Source organism: Podarcis erhardii (genome assembly GCF_964252035.2).
Source record: "Podarcis erhardii genome assembly, chromosome: 10".
NCBI classification, from domain to species: domain Eukaryota; kingdom Metazoa; phylum Chordata; class Lepidosauria; order Squamata; family Lacertidae; genus Podarcis; species Podarcis erhardii.
In genome coordinates this window covers 16,547,663-16,569,643 of record NC_138500.1, presented here as the reverse complement: position 1 = coordinate 16,569,643, position 21,981 = coordinate 16,547,663, and the positions used below count along the sequence as shown (strand labels likewise).

At 47.6% G+C, this 21,981-nt stretch overlaps 1 protein-coding gene across 1 annotated transcript in view; it reads right to left on the bottom strand.

Annotated features, from left to right (window-relative positions):
- EPS8 (EGFR pathway substrate 8, signaling adaptor) overlaps nt 1-15,104 on the bottom strand; it is a 139,326-nt gene extending 124,222 nt beyond the window's left edge. The window contains 1 exon segment of the mRNA XM_081879423.1: nt 14,933-15,104. The gene's annotated coding sequence lies outside the window, so the exon portion shown is untranslated.
- Between the last annotated feature and the right edge of the window lie 6,877 nt (nt 15,105-21,981).

Below are 21,981 nucleotides of genomic sequence, written 5' to 3'. Positions count from 1 at the left end.
AAAATATCTTCTGCGGCCTCCTGCTCTATACAGCATCCCCTAACTCATCCCACTGGCCAGATACGTGTTGTCTCAAGCCAACAGCTGAGACTTCAAAGTGCAATACTTAATAAATCTCACAACAATTTAGCTGATCAGTAATGGCAGAGCAATAAAAAACAGTACACGTAGAAGAATAATCATCTAATAATAGAGCAGTAAAAGTACAGGAAAACAATAAACTGATAATAGGAAACAAAACAAAACAAAACAAAACAAAACAAAACAAAACAAAACAAAACAAAACAGGGTTGGATTTTACCTTCTTTGGAAGCAATATGCACAAATAGGGAATCTGTGTATTAATGTTATTCATCATTGTCATCACCATCACTGGTAAACCACCATATCAAAGTGATCTACACATAATGACCTTATTTTTGCATGGCAATTCCCATCATCCCCAAAAGCTGAGAGGGCCAAAGGTTCCCCATCCCTGACTTGGGAACTGTAGCTTGTTAAGGGCGCTGGGAATTGCAGTGGAAAACTACAGATCCCAATATTCTTTGGGGGAAGCACATGCGTGGAACTGCACTGTTCATCTCCCATCTCTGCATCTCTCAAACAAGCAGAGAGTGATGTGCAACTGGAACATCTTGCACCAAAAGAGGATGCTGTTTTGTTTTGGGTTTGTTTGTTTTTTAAGCTGTCTTCCCTTCATCAGTGAACTGACAGTTATATGGACCAAAGGTGTGGAACTCCCCTTCAACTATTTTCCACTGCACATCTGCAAGATACATCTTGCCAAAATGAGCACGGAGGAGTTTGAAAAGGTGGTTTATACAGGGGGCTCCAAATGCGTCTTCTTTTAATAAAGAGTCGCTCCTGTCTTTTCAACAGGGGCACATCATATAGAAATTCAATACTCCTTGCCGCTGTATGCCTATTCCAAAGGAGGGGGGGAAAATTGAGTTTTTAGATATGCAGAAGTTCTGCCAGAAACAACAAAAAGAGGCCACACAAACAAGAATGCCCGTGTGAGTGTTGTATATTTGTCATTGTTTTCATTCACACACAGAGAGAGAGATTCTAGCAGCTAGGCCATAGACAATGTACAACAAGAGTCTTCTGCAAAATTAACTCAATACAGCTGGGAAAAACTGATGAACAAAACATATGCTCAATCACTGGAATAGATATTGTTACCCTCTTTCCATAGTGTAGTCCCTGGGAAAAAAAGGGATCTAATCCAATTGGATGCTGTTGCCTGCTGCAAAGTTAAACTATTAACTATGTTAAGTTAGAGCAGGACTGGCAGATTTCAATCTTGTGTGGTCTCCCTTTCTCCTCTGCCCCCCTAGAAAGCAAGAATAAATTATTATTATTATTTATTTATACCCCGCCCATCTGGCTGGGTTTCCCCAGCCACTCTGGGCGGCTTCCAACAAAATATAGCAAGAACCTATAGCAAGGATTCCTTACTAGTAATAGCTAAGGTGCAACCAACTGATGCACCAACCTGATGTTTTGGATTACAACTCCCATCCCACCAAGTTGGCGAAGGCTGAATGAATTAGTAGCAATCCTCAGTTTGCATTCTTGCTTACGCCAAGTTTGTTGTTGGTTCGGACCAAATCTAGCACTGCAAGCCCATACGAATGATGCCATCTACAGAGTTAGACAATACAGCGTTTTACATCAGCTGAATGAGTTTTCCAGGATTTCAGACAGGAGTCTCTCCCCATTCTCCTTGGGGATGCTGAGGATCCTCTCTGGGAACTTTTGCATGCAAAAATGCCTGCTCTGCCACCCAGGAAGTTAAGGAAGTCTGTCCATCGGAAATTGGCCAGCAGCAAATCGGCAGAACCGAGTCTATATTCTACCCGCTCCCAAGTTAGAAATCTCAACAGCAACAAATGGAAGACTACAAACACAAAGAATTAGTTAAAGAGATGGATATATAGAAGCAAATATTAAAATTGCAAGGTCTTCTTAGAAACCCCTTTGCCAATTAAGAGCACCTCTGAACTTCTGGATCAAAAGCCATACCTTTTATTTTTAAAATGTAAGATTCTTAAACAGAGACATTAAGAGCTCTGGAAGTCATTCTTAAGCCACAATCTCCCTGCCATAATCCATCAGTGACCAAGCTGGACCTAGCAATAAGCAACTTTTGGGACAATTACACACACAGTAGGGCCTGCAATAAAATGTAGTTTATTCCTTGTTGTCGTTACTGTTCCCAGCAAACCTCAACAAGCTACACTGCCCAGAATTCTTTGAGAGGGAATGTGCTTCAAATATGATTTAAAGGTACAGAATGTGTGCCACCTTAGTTTTTTGTTTTGTTTTTAATTGCTCATTTCTCAGTGTGGGGACCAACTTTTATTTTCTCAGACGTGCCGCAACACCTACAAATTCAGTGCAAAAGCAGCCTCCCTCCTTACATACGCACAGCATGTTCTGATCTTTTTCTTAAAGCCATTACTCAGTGATTGCTAAATACACACACATGACTCAAATGACAACTAATTTGAGTGCAGGAGCTCACGGGGCATACATTTTCTTATGCGATTGATTGCTCTGGGCAGAATAATATCTTTTCAATCCTAAAAAAAGAGATCTCAGCAACTTAATTCTCAAAATGTGAAATGTCACTTCCATCCCACTGAAAAAAAGGGGGGGATACAGTAAATCATCTCTCTTCTTCTAATCATGACATATAGTTCATTAAGGAGACTGAATCATAATTAGTAGATGTGCAGGTGCAGCCTTTTCCAAGAAAGAACGTATTGCAATGTATTTAGTCCCAAAGAGGAAACAAAGTCCTCTCACTGCATATGATACATGCCAGGTATATAATGAGTGATCTTAGATAGTAATAGCTAGATCATTCTCCAAGGAAGGATCCACAGGCAGCCAAAACAGCACCATCCACCTACCATTCAAGCAGTGTTAGAAATTCAGATATATAAGCTAATCACCAAATGGCACCTTAAACCCAATTTACAGTTGCCATAATAATAATAATAATTTATTATTTATACCCCAGCCACTCTGGGCAGCTTCCAACAAAATATTAAAATACAGTGGTCTGTTAAGCATTAAAAGCTTCCCTAAACAGGGCTGCCTTCAGATGTCTTCTAAAAGTCTGGTAGTTGTAATTCTCTTTGATATCTGATGGGAGGGCGTTCCACAGGGTGGGTGCCACTACCGAGAAGGCCCTCTCCCTGGTTCCCTGTAACTTGGCTTCTCGCAATGAGGGAACTGCCAGAAGACCCTTGGTGCTGGATCTCAGTGTCTGGGTAGAACGATGGGGGTGGAGACGCTCCTTCAGGTATACTGGACCGAGGCTGTTTAGGGCTTTAAAGGTCAGCACCAACACTTTGAATTGTACTTGGAAACGTACTAGGAGCCAATGTAGGTCTTTCAGGACTGGTATTATGTGATCTCGGTGGCCACTCCCCGTCACCAGTCTGGCTGCCACATTCTGGATTAGCTGCAGTTTCCAGGTCACCTTCAAAAGTAGCCCCACGTAGAGCGCATTGCAGTAATCCAAGCGAGAGATAACTAGAGCATGCACCACTCTGGCGAGACAGTCCGCTGGCAGATAGGGTTTTGGCCTGCGTGCCACATGGAGCTGGTAAACAGCTGCCCTGGACACAGAATTGACCTGCGCCACCATAGACAGCTGTGAGTCCAGAATGACTCCCAGGCTGCGCACCTGGTCCTTCAGGGGCACAGTTACCCCATTCAGGACCAGGGAGACCTCCTCACCTGCCACAACAGAATGTCTAGGCATCATTTCTCCCTGCCCCCCAATTGTTGTTGTTGCTGCTGCTATTGCTGTTGTTCATTTCATTTCCATACCACATTAAATTTTAAATAAAAAATCTCAAAGTAGTTTACAACACACTGAAACGTCAAACAAAATGATCCAGAATAAAAGAAATTCAAGCTTCAAGGAACATATTTCAGATTCTTCTCTAAGTGACATTTTGCTTTCCCCGTTTTCCTCTACCTTCTTAATTTATATAGCTTCCCCCATAGCAGAAGGACTCTAGGAAACCAACGTTGTGTAGTGGTTAGAGTGTTGGACTAGAGGACCTAAGAGATCAGGGTTCAAATCCCCACTCAGCCATGAAGCTCACTGGGTGACCTTGGGTCAGTCACAGAAACTGGAACAGGTCCAACTGCGACCACATGGAGATCTCTGGATGCCAGGCTGCCATCCCATCAGCTCCAACCAGCATGACCAACGGTGAGCAGAGTTCGAAATTAGCCAGGCGCCAGGCGCATTTTGCACCTATTGGCCACTTGTGATCAAGTGAAGATGCCCGGGATGCATGCCTGGTGGTCATTGGGTCTTGCCAGTTTTCACACACTAATACCACATCCTGTAGAATTCTATCAGTTATATTTTATCCACACAATCAGAGTGAATTTCTGGGTGGGGGGGGGGGTGAAATGCTTTTGCTGTGCAGCCTGAGCAGGAGCAGTGAACAACGTTATAGTTAATTGTTGCAGCTTGGCCTCACCACACTGCCCTGCTCACAGTTGTGAAGAATATTCCCAAGTTGTGAATGGTCCGTGTTACCATTAAGAAAAAGGGGTAGGTGTAGGCCACGGGTCAGCAAACTTTTTCAGCAGGGGGCCGGGTCCACTGTCCCTCAGACCTTGTGGGGGGCTGGACTATATGCCCCACAAATAACCCAGAGATACATTTTAAATAAAAGGACACATTCTACTCATATAAAAACACACTGATCCCCCAGGCCTTAGTTTGCCTACCCATGGAATGGGCCAATACAGTTGTACCTTGGATCCCAAACACCTTGGTACTTGGACGTTTGGCTACCAAACACCGCAAATCCGGAAGTGAGTGTTCCAATTTGCGAAAGTGTTTTGGAACCCAAACGTCTGATGGGGCTTCCATGGCTTTCGATTGACTGCAGGAGCTTCCTGCAGCCAATCAGAAGTGGCACTTTGGTTTCTGAATGTTTTGGAAGTCGAACGGACTTCCGGAACAGATACCGTTCTACTTCCAAGGTATGACTTTGTATATAAATATTTGGACTGTCCCTGGATCAAATGACTTTTCTTCTTTAAGTTCTCAAAGTTCTTAAATGAGCTCAAGGTTGTCATCTGAACTAGCCAGATGTTTAACTGAGAATCATGGTCAGTCAAAATAAGACTTTGGAGCCGTCTTGCCAAAAAAAGGACAACTAGACACTTTATTTTGCCAACTGTAACCTTGGTTTGAAGAGCCATTTGGCACCTAGCTTATACATCTGTGTTTCTAACACTGGATGATGGGAGTTGTAGTCCAACATCCCAAGGGCATTACTAACAGAAGGCACCGCTGATCAAAAGTGAAGCACAGAAGACGAATGTTAGAGCAAAACAGCCATCTCATCAAAGCAGCAGGAGGCTCTCCTAATGATTATGGATCCCTCACTTTGGCAGGCATATCCTTACAGAGCTGTCTTCAGTTTGGCAACAGAAATCAAGAATTTAAATCAAGAAACTGGAAGGTCATCTGTCAACAAAATGCTCTGATGTGCTGCTGCAGCCACGAGGAGCATGCTACTCTCTCATGCCTCGCTCACTTCAGGGCAGATTTGGCAGGTAGTCAATAAGTTGACGATAAAACCATCATCGCTTTAGCTCTAGCCTTTTCATTATAGTGAATGCTATACTCCAGAGCAAGGATCAGCAAACTTTTTCAGCAGGGGGCCAGTCCACTGTCCCTCAGACCTTGTGGGGGGCCGGACTATACTTTGAAAAAATATATGAACAAATTCCTATGCACCACCAATAACCCAGAGATGCATTTTAAATACAGTGGTACCTCGCGTTACAGACGCTTCAGGTTACAGACTCCGCTAACCCAGAAGTAGTACCTCGGGTTAAGAACTTTAGTTCAGGATGAGAACAGAAATCGCACGGGGTGGCACGACGGCAGCGGGAGGCCCCATTAGCTAAAGTGGTACCTCAGGTTAAGAAGAGTTTCAGGTTAAGAACAGACCTCCAGAATGAATTAAGTTCTTAACCCGAGGTAACACTGTAAAAGCACACATTCTACTCATGTAAAAACACGCTGATTCCTGAACCGTCTGCGGGCCGGATTTAGAAGGCGATTGGGCCGGATCCAGCCCCCGGGCCTTAGTTTGCCTACCCATGCTCCAGAGAGCACCAGGAAACTCTTGTTAGGGGGCTTTACACAACCCACCCCCTAAGAGAACAACAATCTGGACCCGACCCTGCCTCTCAGCCTCTCAGAGAGAGGCGAACAATGCACCTTAGAGAAAAAAGTGGGGTATAAATGCAATAAATGATGATGATGATGATGATGATGGAAGAAGTGCAATAGCATTCAGTTCCCTTCGAGGCAAAGGAAGCAGTAGCCTGTGGAGAGGGGGGGGGGGAATACCTCAAAATCCAATGGACCAACCTGAAATGTCACAAAATAGTGGCAAGAACAGGGAACAGCCATCACACCTGTCCCAGAATTCCCTACTTCCATTCCCCAGTGACTCCCTGCTAACCATGGTTTGCACATTCTGGCTAAGGTGAGAACTATGGATAGTCTTAACCATAGCCAAGATGGCGTCAAGGAGGGAGGGGGCATTTTGTGTAAGAGGGGAGTCACTTGGGGGAGGGAACACACTATCACACAGCCCTCTCAAAACCTTTTAACCCCGGTTAAGAGGTTGAGGCAAGACATCTGTACTCATCCAAAGAAATCCTAACCAATTCCCTTTAGGCAGAAACGAAACAGTTTACTGTGTTTATTTCCGGTAGAGTGCATAGGAGCTGCCCTCTGGTGCTAGGCATATTTCTAAAAATCCTAAAAACGGGTACTTGAATTCTCCCTTTTGTACTATAATCTTCCCCACCCACCCTACAGAGTGTTTCTAATGGCTTAGGCTAATATAATTAGCCAATTTGAATGTCCTGTAAAATTAAAATCCCTTTGCATTTCCAGCTGCACTGGTAACAGTTCAGAAATGGCTTATGTCAAAAAGACTTTGCTCACAAATGAATAGCTCTTCTTTGAAACCATTTTTAATGCTTTTCACTGTCTGATGGGGAAAGGGCGAGTTGTTCTACCTGCATTGCTTGGTCAAATCAAAACCCTCCCCTTCTCCCCAACATCTTTCCTTCTCCTTCTACTGCTGATAGCAGAGTGTCTGTATTCCCTTTCAAGCAAGCTGTTTAGATGCGATAAGGCGCCTGAATTTTAATAGAAAACACACTTCCTAAGTCAAAGGGGTGGGGTGTTTTTTAACGGAACAGGTCTCTAAAAACACATAAAACTAACTGCAATCCATACTATGTATTTCCCCCATACAGAAAGCACACACCCATTTCCGAAACGGAGAAAGAAAAGACATGTCTCTTAGAAAATATCATGAACAAAAGTGCCGTTTATAGCCAGTGACCATAAAACAAATTTGCATGCTGTTTGGTACAAATCACATGTCACTCGGTGCTGTACTGATAGAGGAACATGAATGCATAAAAGATCCCTTTTGCATTACATTCTGGTAATTGGAGAGGCTGTTTGTGTACTATATAGGTAAGAAAACTCTGCTTCTTCTGCCACTATCCGTCCACATGTTGCTCAGACATGTACAGTTGATCCCCGCTTTTCAGCACATCACAGAAAACCATCACTTCCCAATGGCCAGCGCATAAATGTTTCCAATGAAGCGGGAGCACAACTTGCTCCCAAGGCGCATTGATCTATTTTGCACATCCTCCCAAAGTCCTGCAGCTAGGAGCATAATGAGCAGGCATCCCCAGGTCTATAGGAATGCAGAATTCAGCTCCGTGCAAATCGTCAGGTTCCCATTACAAAGAAGAAGCAAGATTTGACAGCTCTTACAGCTGCCAAAATACGTTTAGAAACGAGAGAGCAATGCAGAATGAAATCCCAGGACCCAGTGGGGTGGCTGCATAGGAATGTATATTGCTTGCATGCACAGGGCCCTGTGGAAGAGAATTTGCCACATTGTTTGAAAGGTATATTGTTCTCTCTGCAGGATCCATTGACAAGGAAACCATTCTGAATGTGTGGGTGAGCGGGCCACACAGGCTTGTGGCAGCGATCTACACCTCGTAAAATGAGCAGTGAGCAGAAGAATGGACCTACTCCACACAGGCTTCAAGATCCAGATGCAAAAAAACAGCAGCACCATATATACCCAGCCTCCAGATCTGTTTCTGCACACAGAGGTCTCTCCACCCAGCCATCAACAGATGTATCCCAGCGACCACATCACACCAAGTGAGATAAAAGAATCATCTTACACCTTCAACCAAATCCGGAATTTTCAATTCAGTGGGGCAAGTGGGATTGCACTCCTACAGTAACTGGCTCTTCCATACGGACTCTGGATTAACACATACAGTGGTGCCTTGCAAGACGAAATTAATCCATTCCGTGAGGCTCTTCGTCTAGCGTTTTTTTTGTCTTGCGAAGCAAGCCCATTGACAGCTTAGCGGATTAGCGCTATTAGCGGTTTAGCGGCTTTTAGCGATCAGCTGTTAAGTGGCTTATCAGCGGATCAGCTGATAAGCGGCTTAGCGGCTTAGGAAAAGGGGGGAGGGGAAAAAACCCACAGGAATTCGCAAGACATTTTCGTCTTGCGAAGCAAGCCCATAGGGAAATTCATTTTGCGAAGCGCCTCCAAAACGGAAAACCCTTTCATCTAGCGGGTTTTCCATCTTGCGAGGCGTTCTCTTGCGGGGCACCACTGTAATACTAAACCACAGGCTAATGTGACGGGTACCCAGCCCAGCAACTTAACCTATGCCTCCTCTCCTCTGGGCAGCTGCTGCCGCTGCCTCTGAACTCTGATCTGTCTCCCCACCCCACCCCACATGGGCCTGGGACTTGTCTGTCCACTCCCAACTGCAAGGGCTGGTGGACTGGCTGGGCTCCCTCACCCACTTACTTGCTTGCTTGCTCCGAGGTCACCTTGGCTCCTGGCAACCAGCACCCGCTGACCAGTCCCAGAGGCATCATTCGCCTGCAGAGCTTGTGGCCAGGGCGGCTGCAACGAACAGTTCTGCAAGCCATGGGGAGGCAGAGATGCGAGAGGGCATTGGAGGAGGGAGGGAAGGAAAGAGGGACAGAGGCCAGTGTTGCCTACGGTACCCCTGGCCATTGTTCAAGGCACCCCAGGGTGCCACGGCACACTGCTTGAAAACCGCTGTCATAGATAAACCAGGCCGGTGTGCAGACAAGCTATGTCTATGTAGACACTCTTCTGTGCCTTGTAAAGAGAGCATCAGAAGAGAGAGCTGAGCAACAGGCAGAGGTTGAGGACAGGTACAATTCTGCCCACAAACACTGCCCCCTGCATCCTCTGATCTGATTAGCTAAACAGGGATAGAGTTGTTACGGACATTGCAAGAGCAGGAACGCTCATTGTTCTGGCCTGCTATTGAGAAACGATGGGATAAAACTCTACTTCCTCTCCTCAAAGTGAAAGCGATAGGTGCGCCAATCGCACCCATGCCAGAAACGCTACACTTTTCAAGCAGACCAGGTGTAAGTCTCGATAAGGCAGGCACTGTTATCTCACAGCATCCAACGCTGCGCTAGAGAATGGGTGCATTTTGTTTAGACTTGTGACATTTCCCGATCTTAGCTTTTCCTGAAGCCACAGTAGATGCAACTTAAGAAGAAGCTCATTTTTCTAGTGCTGACGTAGATGTCCGGTGGCTAAAGAGATACCAGCTAGTATCGTACTTTTCTATCTGTTTGGCTGCTGTGCAGTTGGTACCAAGAAGGTTGACATGGGTGTCAGTTTTAGAAGCGAATTTGGGCAGGAGAAGGGATGCAATTTGTCATCAGCAACAATTCAACGGATATTTATTTACTTTTGTTTATTTTGTTTTGTTTCATTGATATCCCACCCTTTTCTTCCAGGAGCTCAAGGTGGAATACATGGTTCATCCATATTTCATGAGACACTCGTGGAAGGAACATTGAAACCTCTTTGCCTACCTTGTAGTGTACACATACCTTCCAACATTTCTCCAATGAAAATAGGGATATCCTATCCTATCCTATCATCCATTTATTTATTTATTTTATTTATTTATTTCTCACCCATCTGACTGGGTTGCCCCAGCTATACTAGGTGGCTTCCAACATATATCAAAACATAATAAAACATTGAACATTAAAAAAACCAACTCCCTACACAGTGGTACCTTGATTCTTGTACTTAATCTGTTCTGGGAGTCCGTTCGACTCCCAAAACTGTTCAAAAACCAAGGTGCAGCTTCCGATTGGCTGCAGGAGCTTCCTGCACTCAATCAGAAGCCATGTTGGATGTTTGGCTTCCAAAAAACGTTCACAAACCGGAACACTTCCGGGTTTGCGGCGTTCAAGAGCAGATTTGTTCAACAACTAAGCTGTTTGAGACCCAAGGTACCACTGTATAGCGGTACCTCTGGTTGCGAACGGGATCCGTTGCGGAGGCCCGTTTGAAAGCTGAAAGGAATGCAACCCACACCTGCAGGTCGCGATTCGCTGCTTCTGCGCATGACATCATTTTGCGTGTCTGCGCATGCGCGAGCGGCAAAACCTGGAAGTAACCCTTTCTGGTACTTCCGGGTCGCCGCAGGACGCAACCTGAAAATGCTCAACCTGAAGCAAATGTAACATGAGGTATGGCTGTATAGGGCTGCTGTCAGATGTCTTCCAAAGATTGTACAGTTATTTATTTCCTTGGCTCAGGGGGCGCATAACTCCATACCATCCAACATTTATCTGATGAAAATAGGGATGTTTCTCTGATGAAAACAAGGGCATTCTAAGGAAAAGTGGGACATTCCAGGGTCAAATCAGAAACTGGGACTGCTTCTGTAAATCTGGGGCTGTCCCTGGAAAATAGGGACATTTTGAGGGTCTGGTGTACAGCCCAGAAAAAGCTTTATTGCTCCGTTTTGCTGAATGCTAAACAGGCTCTCAGGAAATGAAGGGGGTTTGGGGGACGGGGGAATCCAGAGGCAAATTGTTTTCATGCCCAGGTTTGAGCTCTATAAAGAAATTGGCCCAGACAGACGTTCTATTCAGGGAATCAAAACCCAGGAGATGAGAGCTAAAGCCATTCATTCCCTGACCGATCAGAAGGATTCGGATGGAGTCAAGGGTGTGACCCTTCCCTCTAATGGGCTGAAGTTCAAAAAGTGTCAGGATGATTTTCCTCCTGGCTGGCAGCCACAGGCAGGTTGAGAAGAGAGATTCTGCTACAGTTGGAGAAAGAGCTTTAGAAACCAGCAATACAAAAAGTCTCCATTCAGCTTGGAGAAACCAGAAAGTCTTTCCACCTCTTAAAGGGAGATCAAGTAACTTCTCTGGGATCTTTTGCCAGCAGCAACAGGCAAGGAAAACGTGGGAATTTTGATTCTCAAGCCCGATACCAAAGCAAAGGCTGACCCTGGGTTCACTGTACAATTGCTAACTCAACCAAGGCAACATTTAATACGGAATTGAGCATCTATTTTAAGTAATCGGAAATAAAAAGCTACGAAGTATCTAGCTGTAGCATGTGCTCATATTCCTGTTTGAAAATCTCTATGCAATGTACAAACAGAAAGAAACGCAAACACAACAAAATGATGCCACAAAAACAGAGATACAACACTAAACCTGGTAAAACAAAACTTTAAAGATGTATAAACACATGCCAAAAACAGGAAGTCAGTACTACTGGCAATGTCCCGATCTTGTGGGTCGGGGGAAAAAGAGATCCCTTTGCAAGACAGCTGAAGCAAGTGACAGATTCTGCTTTGGGGTTTAGGTGTGGACAAGACATCAGGACAACATGTGCAGCCCAAGCAAACGCGGTCTGTGCTCAAATCCAGAAGAGTGCAGACTGCCTCTGCTCCACCCGCAATGGACTGATTTGCACCTTTCTGAGTTTGCATGAACATAGTTTGGCCACAACAAGCATGCTCAGCCCCCCCCCCCAAGTGACAGTCCGGAGGAAGCACCCTAACATTTCTACTGGAAAGAAACAGAAACTGCCTTTTACAGAACCACCTAGAGCAAGGGTTTTTCAGCAGGGGGCCGGTCCCCTGTCCCTCAGACCTTGTGGGGGGGGGGCGGACTATATTTTGAAAAAAATAATGAACGAATTCCTATGCCCCACATATAACCCAGAGATGCATTTTAAACAGAAGGACACATTCTACTCAGGCAAAAACACGCTGATTCCCGGAACGTCCGCGGGCTGGATTTAGAAGGCGATTGGGCCGGATCCGGCCCCCGGGCCTAAGTTTGCCTATCCATGACCTAGAGTTAAGTCTTGGAGGCAAGCTTCAAAGATGCTCAGGCTGAACTGCCAAAGTAGCAGCAACCATAGTTGTTAAGTAGGGCAGGAACATTTCACCTTAAGTGCTAGAGACAGAAGCTGAGATGGGAGGTCACAGGTGGAAGCATCGGTAAGATGCATTCATCTGACCCCTCTCAAAAAAGATGGATAATATCATCCAGCCAATTCAACAATGGCAACAAAAGCCAACAATTGTGTGAACTGTCCATAGCAAAACCGGTCCCTTTATTTTGCATTTGTTCTGCCCCGACTAAAAAGTGCTTGCTGGTGCACGACGAGTGATATCCAATGTTAGAGTAAGCACAGTGGTTTCCAACAGGTCTACTCCAAGCATGTATTAGTTGGCTATCACTGCAAAACATTTTGCAAACTCTTAGGCACAAACTGAGGAACTGAAGGGAGGCCCTTGCCTACCTAATTATTGTCACCTTGTGGTCCCAGGATTTAACTTTTTGCTTGTGTTGGTTCAACGGCAAAGAACAGAAATACTTAGAAAGTTAACTTTCCATTTATTTTTAAATCAGAAAATTCACGCATACTATAGGAGGCTCAAGAATGTGACAGAAATCTTGTCACATGTTTGCGTGACTCACCTTTTGGCCTGAGTGCTAAACACTGAACTGCAGTCTGCAAGGAGCAACAATTTGGCTAATAATAATAATAATAATAATAATAATTTTTATTATTATTGCCTTGACTCCCTCCAACATCTTTTTTGGGGGGAGGGCACTACCTTCTTGAATTAGACTCCCTGCTACAAATCCATCAGTCCCACCCATGGCAAAACATCAGACTCCTGCTTCTAACATTGCCACATGTTAACATCTGACGTTCTGTGATAAAGTTCAAGGCTGAAGCTGATGGGGCTGCCTGTTATTACATATCTACCGAGTAGATAGAAACCACAATTGCAAAAAGACGCCCTACACAGTATATTTAACAATAATTACCCATGGGTATTATTACTTCCAGCTCAAGAGGCAGTGACTAAGTGTTGCTAAGCAGGCCGATAACCAACAGGTACCACATCATAAACTGGAACACAAGAATCCACTAGAGAAGTCCTAACTAACCATCACTTATCCAGCCTGCTATGGAGAAGTTTCCCTGGTGCTTTTCCTTGACAGAATAAGCAACTGCTCTCAGTTTTGTACTCACAAACACTAATGCAGATTAATAAACAGACAGAGAGATGGAGAGCTCACCATGGGCTGAAAATGGGTCATGCACCTTAGTCAAAATGGGCGGTGGCTAATTGTGGTTAAGAGTGACCATGCATTTAAAGTGCACCCCCTCAAAAATTCTGGGAACTGTAGTTTACCCCCCCCCCAACAGAGCTATGATTCCCAGCACCCTTAACAAAACACAGTTCTGGTGATTCTTAGGAAGTGAGTGCTTGAAATGAATGGTGTGTACACTGCACAATAAGACATTCCCTGTGATTAGGAGCGGGGCAGAAAAAGTAGCAATATAGCTAGTTAGTTACTATTACATTTATATATAAATGTAAATAAATATTCTCTAAGGAATTCCAGGCAGTATCTCCCCCCCCCCCCACACACAACAACCCTGCAAGGTAAGACAGGCCAAGAGATAGCAGCTGGCTCAAGGTCACACTGGCCAAGTGGGGATTTAAAGCCTAACCTCCCTGTCTGTTGCTCTAACCACTACACCACACTGCCTCAGCTGAGAAAGAACACACGGAGGTATACATCTTTGGGGCAGTTTTTATTGCCCCTTCCCTGATTCTGAGAAGAATCTGGAGCATTAGCTGCTGTCAAAAGGCAATGCAATCCCCAGAGTTTAAAGGCTGCAGTCCTATGTCTACTCAGAAGGAGGTCCTGTTGCATTCAACGGGGCTTGCTCTCAGGTAAGTGCACAGCCTAATCGTAGAAAAATATAAAAGCTTGGGGGCGGGGGCGGAAGCTGGGATTTCCTCCAAGGAGCACATTTATCTACTCCAGGAAGCAATAAAAAGCCAGCAACTACAATCCTTCCCTAGTTGTTTTTTTTTATATATAAAAAACAAAACCAGCTGACAAGATAGATCACAGGTGTGGGAAGTGAGCGAGTGCTCAGGTTACAGGGGAAGGGAAGCGGAGCAGCGCACGTCTCGGCTGGACAGGGCGGCGGCGGGCGGGAGCGCCTGTTACTGAACCCGCGCCCCCTTCCACCTTTCACAAACACGCGCGGCCATTTCACACGTTACGCTTTTCACGAGCAGCGGACGCGGAGAAAGAGAGAGAGCAAAGGCGCGGGTCTCAGGAGTTCCAGGGCGGAAAATAGACGGGGGGGGCGTGGGTGCGGCACCGGCTTTCCCCCCTCCCCGTCCCTTTGGAAAAAGGGGGAAACCCACCAAGAGAGACCCCCCCCCAAATCTCCCAGGAGAGCAGACGGCGCCCCCCCCCGACGCGGTACTTAGCACCCCCTCGACGCCCAAAGGGAGTATTAAAGCAGGGGGATGTGGGTCTGGGCCCCAGCAGGGTTGGGGGCGACCCCCCTCCCGCCTCTCCCCCCCCCCCCGATTGTGGGGGGAGGGTGGGGGAGAGCGACCCTTCCCCCGCTCCCCCCGACGCCTTTTGTGCGCCTCTTACCGCGCTGCTGGTTCCTCGCCTCCCGTCTCTCCTCTCCCTTCCTTCCCAGGGAGGACAAGAGGCGTCTGGTCCGCGCAGGGCGTCCGAGCCGACGGGCGGGGAGAGCGGCGAGGCTGCCGAGAGAGGAGCCGCCGACTGAAGCGCCCTCCGCACGGCCCGCTGCTGCTTCCAAAGTGCCCGCCTCTGCCTCGGCGGCTCGGTGCGCTCCGGGCTTCCCGCGGGCCGCAGCGCCCTCTCCTGGACGGCCCGGGCTTCGCTCGCTGGTGGACGAAGCCCCGCGGAGGGGGAGGAAACAGCGAGGCGGTTCACACGTGCAAGATGCGCGTCGCGTGGTCTCGCCGCCGCGGCTGAGAAATGTGGATCCATGTGTGTGGAACTAAGTAAGAGGATTAGGGCGGCCGCTAGGGAGAGAAAGTTACCCTTACTGATCATTAGCAAAGTGCTGGATTTAAAGTTGAGAAGGTCCACGGGGGGGGCAGCTGCCCCCACTAAATCGAGTAAATAAATAAAAATACTGTACTTAACTAACTGACGAATCGCGTTGCAGATAGCTCGGTTCTGCCCCCACCCCAACATAAATCCTGTCCCCCACCCAACATGAAGGCAACCCTGTTTAAGGAAGTTATTAATGTTTTGTGTTTTATCGTGTTTTTAATATTCTGTTGGGAGCCGCCCAGAGTGGCTGGGGAAACTCAGCCGGATGGACCGGGTATAAATAATAAATTACTACTACTACCACTACTGTTAATTTTTTATATATATGTTTTTTAACATATCATTTTCAACAGTAATTAAACATACTTTTACATCTTATTCAATTTTTTTGACTTCCATCAGTCCTGTCTGAAAATTTCCCAATCTAATCTCTTAGTATGCATTTCTTATCTTCCCTATTACATTTCAAACTCTCTATTTTTTTCTACTTTGTAACACCTTGTATATTTCTCCTTACAAAACTTCTTGTGGTCCTACTAGCGTAATTTGTTGATGACAGTTGCTCTTCAAATAATTCATATACTTCTTCCAATCTTCTGCAAATCTCTGGTCCCGCAGGTTTCGAATCCTTCCTGTCATTTTGTCCAATTCTGCATAGTCCATTAATTTTGTCTGCCATTCTTCTTTTGTCGGAATTTCTTCTTGCTTCCATTTCTGGGCTAACAATACTATTGCCACTACAACTACTACTGTTGTTGTTATCATTGGCGCCATATTATGAAAGGTGACCCAACTGATTAGTACTAGCTGAAACTGAATGTGTGGGATATAGAAGAGAGGGCTGCTAAGGGCTTCTCAAGACCAACTGTCCCACAAGAGGGGAGACTCCTCTGATGGTCGGATTCTGCTTGCAGGTTTCCTGCAGACATCTGCTTGGCTGTTGTGAGAACAGGAAGCCAGACTAGATGAGCCCTTCTTCTGTGAATCCCGTGACAGGTGAATCCACTAAAAGGTGCTGGGTTTGAAAATAATAATAATAATAATAATAATAATAATTTATTATTTGTACCCCGCCCATCTGGCTGGGATTCCCCAGCCACTCTGGGAGGCTTCCAACAAAGATTAAAAATACATTAAAATGTCACACATTAAAAACTTCCCTGAACAAGGCTGCCTTCAGATGTCTTCTAAATGTCAGGTACAGTGGTACCTCGGGTTACAGATGCTTCTGGTTACAGACGCTTCAGGTTACAGACTCCACTAACCCAGAAATAGTACCTTGGGTTAAGAACTTTGCTTCAGGATGAGAACAGAAATCATGCTTTGGCAGCGCGGTGGCAGCAGGAGGCCCCATTAGCTAAAGTGGTGCTTCAGGTTAAGAACAGTTTCAGGTTAAGAACGGACAAATTAAGTACTTAACCTGAGGTACCACTGTAGTTGTTTATCTCTTTGACATCTGATAGGAGGGTGTTCCACAGGGCGGGCGCCACTACCAAGAAGGATCTCTTATACCCAGCCCATCTAGTTGTGTTTCCCCAGCCACTCTTGGCGGCTTCCAACAGGAGATTAAAAATACGTTAAAACATCAGTCATTAAAAAACTTCCCTAAACAGGGCTGCCTTCAGATGTCTTCTAAATGTCAATAACTATTTATTCCTTTGACATCTGATGGGAGGGCATTCCACAGGGCGGGAGCCACTACCTAGAAGGCCTTCTGCCTGGTTCCCTGTAGCTTTGCTTCTCGCAGTGAGAGAACCGCCAGAAGGCCCTCAGTGCTGGACCTCAGTGTCCGGGCAGAACGATAGGGGTGGAGATGCTCCTTCAGGTATACTAGGCCGAGGCCGTTTAAGGCAATAAATAAATAAATAAATAAATAAATAAATAAATAAATAAATAAATAACACTTTGAATTTTGCTCCAAAACGTACTGGGAGCCAATGTAGGTCTTTTAAGACCAGTGTTATGTGGTCTCGGCAGCCAATCCCCGTCACCAGTCTGGCTGACGCATTCTGGATTAGTTGTAGTTTCCCGGTCAACTTCAAAGGTAGCCCCACGTAGAGCGCATTGCAATAGTCCAAGCAGGAGATAACTAGAGCATGCACCATGAGGCTACCTCAGCATTCTGCTTGGGGGGTTGTATCCATGGTCCCCCTCCCCCATCTAGCCTGGTAGTCCTCACACGAGGGGTGTTGATGGGTCTTCAATTGCCCCCCCCCCCCGTGCGGTCATGTATGGCAATGGCCCTGATCCAGGCCTCTTCGCTGCACCAGCCTGGGAGGTAGCGCAGAGAAAGGGCATTTCTCGCCCCTTTCCACCTTGCAGTGGGTCTACTCTGAGTGTGACTGACTTTTGATCTCACCCCAAGATTGCTGCTACAATCCAGTGAATGCTTGCATGGGAATGAATCCCACTGAACATTTACTTCTAAGTATACAGACACAGGATTTCCATGCTAGAACACTGGTGTCAGGGTTTTAGGGAGAGAGGAGACAGAGAGCGAGGGCGAGGAGGAAGAGGACGACAACGAGCCGAGGTTGTCCCAAAGTCCGTCTAGCGAATCAGAGGATTCCCAGAAGGGAGCCCCCCTGGTCAGGCCAAGGGGCAATAGAGAGGGAATCAGTCAGAAAGAGGGGAACGAAGAGGGAATCCCCAGTGGGAGTGGCAAAGCGGGACCAGCTCCCCCGTCGGAACGGAGTGGAGGGGGGGGAGTTGCCAGTGTGTCAGAAAGAGCAGGACAGGAAGGAGGAAGGGGGAGGAGTTCGGAGCAAGACGTCCTGCCTGAAAGGGAGGAGTGTAGTACCGAGAGTAGCGTAACTGTAGAAAGGAAGGTCAGAGGCAACGTACGCGCGCCAAGTTCAAATATAGAGGCGCGCGGAAATGAGGAGAGCTCTGAGGAGGAGCCTGGTGCCAAAGCACGAAGGAGGGGGGAGCAGGCGGGAGAAGACTCAGCCTCTGGGGAGTCCCGGAAAGAGGGAAGACAGGGGGGCAGGAAGACCCTGCGGAAAAGGAAAGAGAGGAAAAGGTGGAGCAGTACAAGCCTCTTAAATTGGTGCAGGGGAGGGACGGACTCAGAGGGGACTTCTAACATCTAAGGGTAACAGATGCGGAGCCACGGAGTTTGGATGTAATGACGACAATGATCTTCAATAAAACCTTTTGTATATAGCTTGGACTGGACTTTGGTCTCTTGTGAGCTGGGACCCAGGGTGGCTCTGACAGAAAGTCCCCTCCAAAGAACGCAAATTTTTTTTTTTTTGCAAAGCTCACGAACGGTGACAGCCATGAGTGCGGAGGAGCAGTTGACAGCGCTGCGAACTACAGTTTCCGAACTCACTGCTGCAGTCCTTGCGTCTCAGAAGAAGCATGACGAAATGGAGAAGCGCTGCCAGGACCTGCAAACAAGGTGGGAACGTGCAAGCAGGGAAGGGTTCCCAGGGTCCAGATCAGAGGGGATTGGACTTGGACGGAGGGGGGGCAGCCTAGTCACCCACTTCGATGGGAACCTGAAGCACTACCCCAGTTTCAGAGCAGACGTTTTGTATGCATTGCACTTGCTTCGTCATGACTTTAAAGATGAGGAGGAGAAAGTGGGGTTTATTGTTTCTCACTTGCATGGGCCGGCCAGAGACTGGTTGCGCAATTTGTGGCGTGAAGATGGCCCTGCCCGCCGCGATGCAGATGAATTCATTAAAGCGATGGATGCCTGCTTCCAGTCAACTGTAGATGTGGATCTTGCACGCAGGGAAATTTTTGGATTGCGGCAAGGCAAAGCCACTGTGCGTCAGTACCATTCTAGATTTTTTGCTTTACTGACGGCGCTAAGCTGGGAGAAGGATTGTGCACCTGTGAGGGATTTGTTCTGGGAGGGGCTCAGCGGTCCCATTAAGGATGAACTTGCCAGGGGAGACAGACCCCAGACCCTGGAGGAGCTTGTGCAGAGGGCTTTGGCGATTGGGATACGGCACGAGGGACGTCCTTGGCACACTGAGGAAGAACGTCAGGTGCGTCCACCAGCGAGGACGTCTTCTTTCATCCCCAGGGAGTTCAGTCAGTCACATCCTTCGCCACTGGGAAGGCAGGGGGAGGAGCCCATGGAACTTGGTGGTGCTAAGGCTCAAGCAACAGCCAGAGCCCCAGCTTCCGGTGCAGTGAAGGCAAAGCCTCCTAGAGGGACCAGGAAGTGTTACATTTGCGACAGTGCACAGCACATGGCGAAAGAGTGTCCCCAGAGGCTGCAGAAACACACTGCAGCTTTAGCAACTGTTGCAGCAGAAATGATGCAAGCAGAGCAACCTCAGGGAAACGACAGTGCCTGGCTGGAAGCAGAGCTGCTGGGGCTCAGCCAGGCGAATCTGTAGAGCAGTCCCCAGCACTTTTGCAACGCACAGACCCTTTACCACCCAAGCCAGCGGTGCAGCTCACTGCAACACTTCAGTTGCCGAATGGAACCACCCTGGAAGTCCCCATCACGATTGATTCTGGGAGCAACGCAGATTTTGTGGGGACGCACTTTGTCAAGCAGCATCGCATAGCGCTTCTGCCAGCAACAACACCTCTGAACGTAGTCACGGTGGATGGCAGGAAATTGCTAGGAGGACAAGTTGTGCAACAGACGCCTCCCATGGTGATGAGGATTGGAAATCATCGAGAAGTCATCAGCTTCAATGTCACCCGCCTTTCAGACACGCCTATAGTATTAGGCATGAGTTGGCTGGAGAGACACAGTCCTGCTGTAGCGTGGTACCAACGGCAGATCACCTTTTGCTCATCGTACTGTGCTCAACATTGCATCCAGTCCGGCCAGGAGGAGGGAGCTGAGCAGCAGTTGCAACTTGGCATGGTGCAGGCAGTACCCCGCAAGTACGAGGGGTTCCTGGAGGTTTTCTGCGAGAAGGAAGCTGACCAGTTGCCGCCCCACAGGCCTTATGATTGTGCCATCGACCTGGTGCCAGGGGCGCAGTTGCCGACTGCAAAGCTGTATTCCATGTCTGAGGACGAGATGCAAGAACTCAGGGAGTTCATAGAGCACAATTTGAAGCGCGGATTCATCCGAGAATCGAAAGCGGTGGGGGGCAGTCCTGTTTTCTTTGTAAAGAAAAAGGACACGCCCCAAAAAAGACTCATTGTGGACTATCGATTCATAAACAGTAAGACCAAACCCAAGGCCTTCCCCATGCCCAAGATAGATGATCTCCTGGCAACCGTAAGGAAGGGGAAGATCTTCACCAAATTGGATCTGCGTGGAGCGTATAACCTCATACGCATCCGGGAGGGCGATGAGTGGAAGACGGCCATGTTCACGCCTCTGGGCACGTACGAATACAGAGTTATGCCATTTGGTCTCCAAAATGGATCTCACGTCTTCCAAGCATTTATGCATCACGTGCTAGCGGGACTTCTCTACAAGAAATGCGTGTGTTTCCTCGACGACATCCTGATCTTTTCGGAAACGGAGGAGGCCCATGAGAAGGACGTAAAGGAAGTCCTGCAGAGACTACGGGAGAACAAGCTCTACGCCAAGTTAGAGAAGTGCCAGTTTGATGTGACGGACGTGGATTTCCTAGGCTACAAGCTGTCCGACAAGGGGCTGGCCATGGACAGCGCCAAGGTCCGCGCGGTGTTGGACTGGAAGAGCCCTCGCAATCGGAAGGAAGTCCAAAGATTCATCGGCTTCGCCAACTTCTACCGCAAATTCATCAGAGGTTTTGCAAAGGAGACGGCAGCGATCACGGACACTCTCAGTTCCAAGAAAAAGAGGTTCGTGTGGACGGAACAGGCGGAGCGCTCTTTTCAGAAGCTTAAAAGCCTTTTCGCCTCCGAGGAGCAGCTGCTGCACGTGAATCCAGGCAAGCCCATGCGAGTAGAGACCGACGCGTCAGACAGAGCAGTTGGAGCCGTACTCCTGCAAGAAGATCCACATGGCAACTGGAGACCCGGTGCCTTTTACTCCAGAAAGCTCAGCAAAGCGGAGCAAAACTACACCATATGGGACAGGGAGCTGTTAGCCATTCACGCAGCTTTCAAAGCGTGGCGACACTTCCTCATAGGAGCCAAGCACACAGTACAGGTCCGCACGGATCACAAGAACCTAGAGTATTGGCGCACGGCGAAGCTCCAAAGCCAGAGGCACATGCGCTGGGCGGAATTCTTCGCGGATTTCGACTTTCGGATAGAGTACGTCCCAGGAGATTCCAACGTTATAGCCGATGCGCTATCCAGGAAACCGCAATATCTCGATGAAGCGGCGCCTGTAGCAGCCAAGCACATTTTCGCACCGCAGGCGTGGTCGTGCGCTGCCGCCACAGTAGATCTGGACGCGGTGCGACGCGCGTTGCAAGTGGATCAGTTCGCACAGTCCAAGATGGAGGAATTGCGCAGAGGTGTGCAGAGTGGCGAAGAGTTCCAACTACGCGACGGGCTGCTAACTCGCAAAGGTGCCCTCTACGTGCCAAGCGACGAGCTTCGCGCAAAGGTTCTGCAGCAGTTGCACGACGCCCCCAGTGCGGGCCACTTCGGTAAGGAGAAGACAATAGAACTGGTGGCAAGAGACTTTTGGTGGCCCCGGATGCGTGGAGAGGTAGCGGATTACGTCGCCAGGTGTGACACTTGTCAGA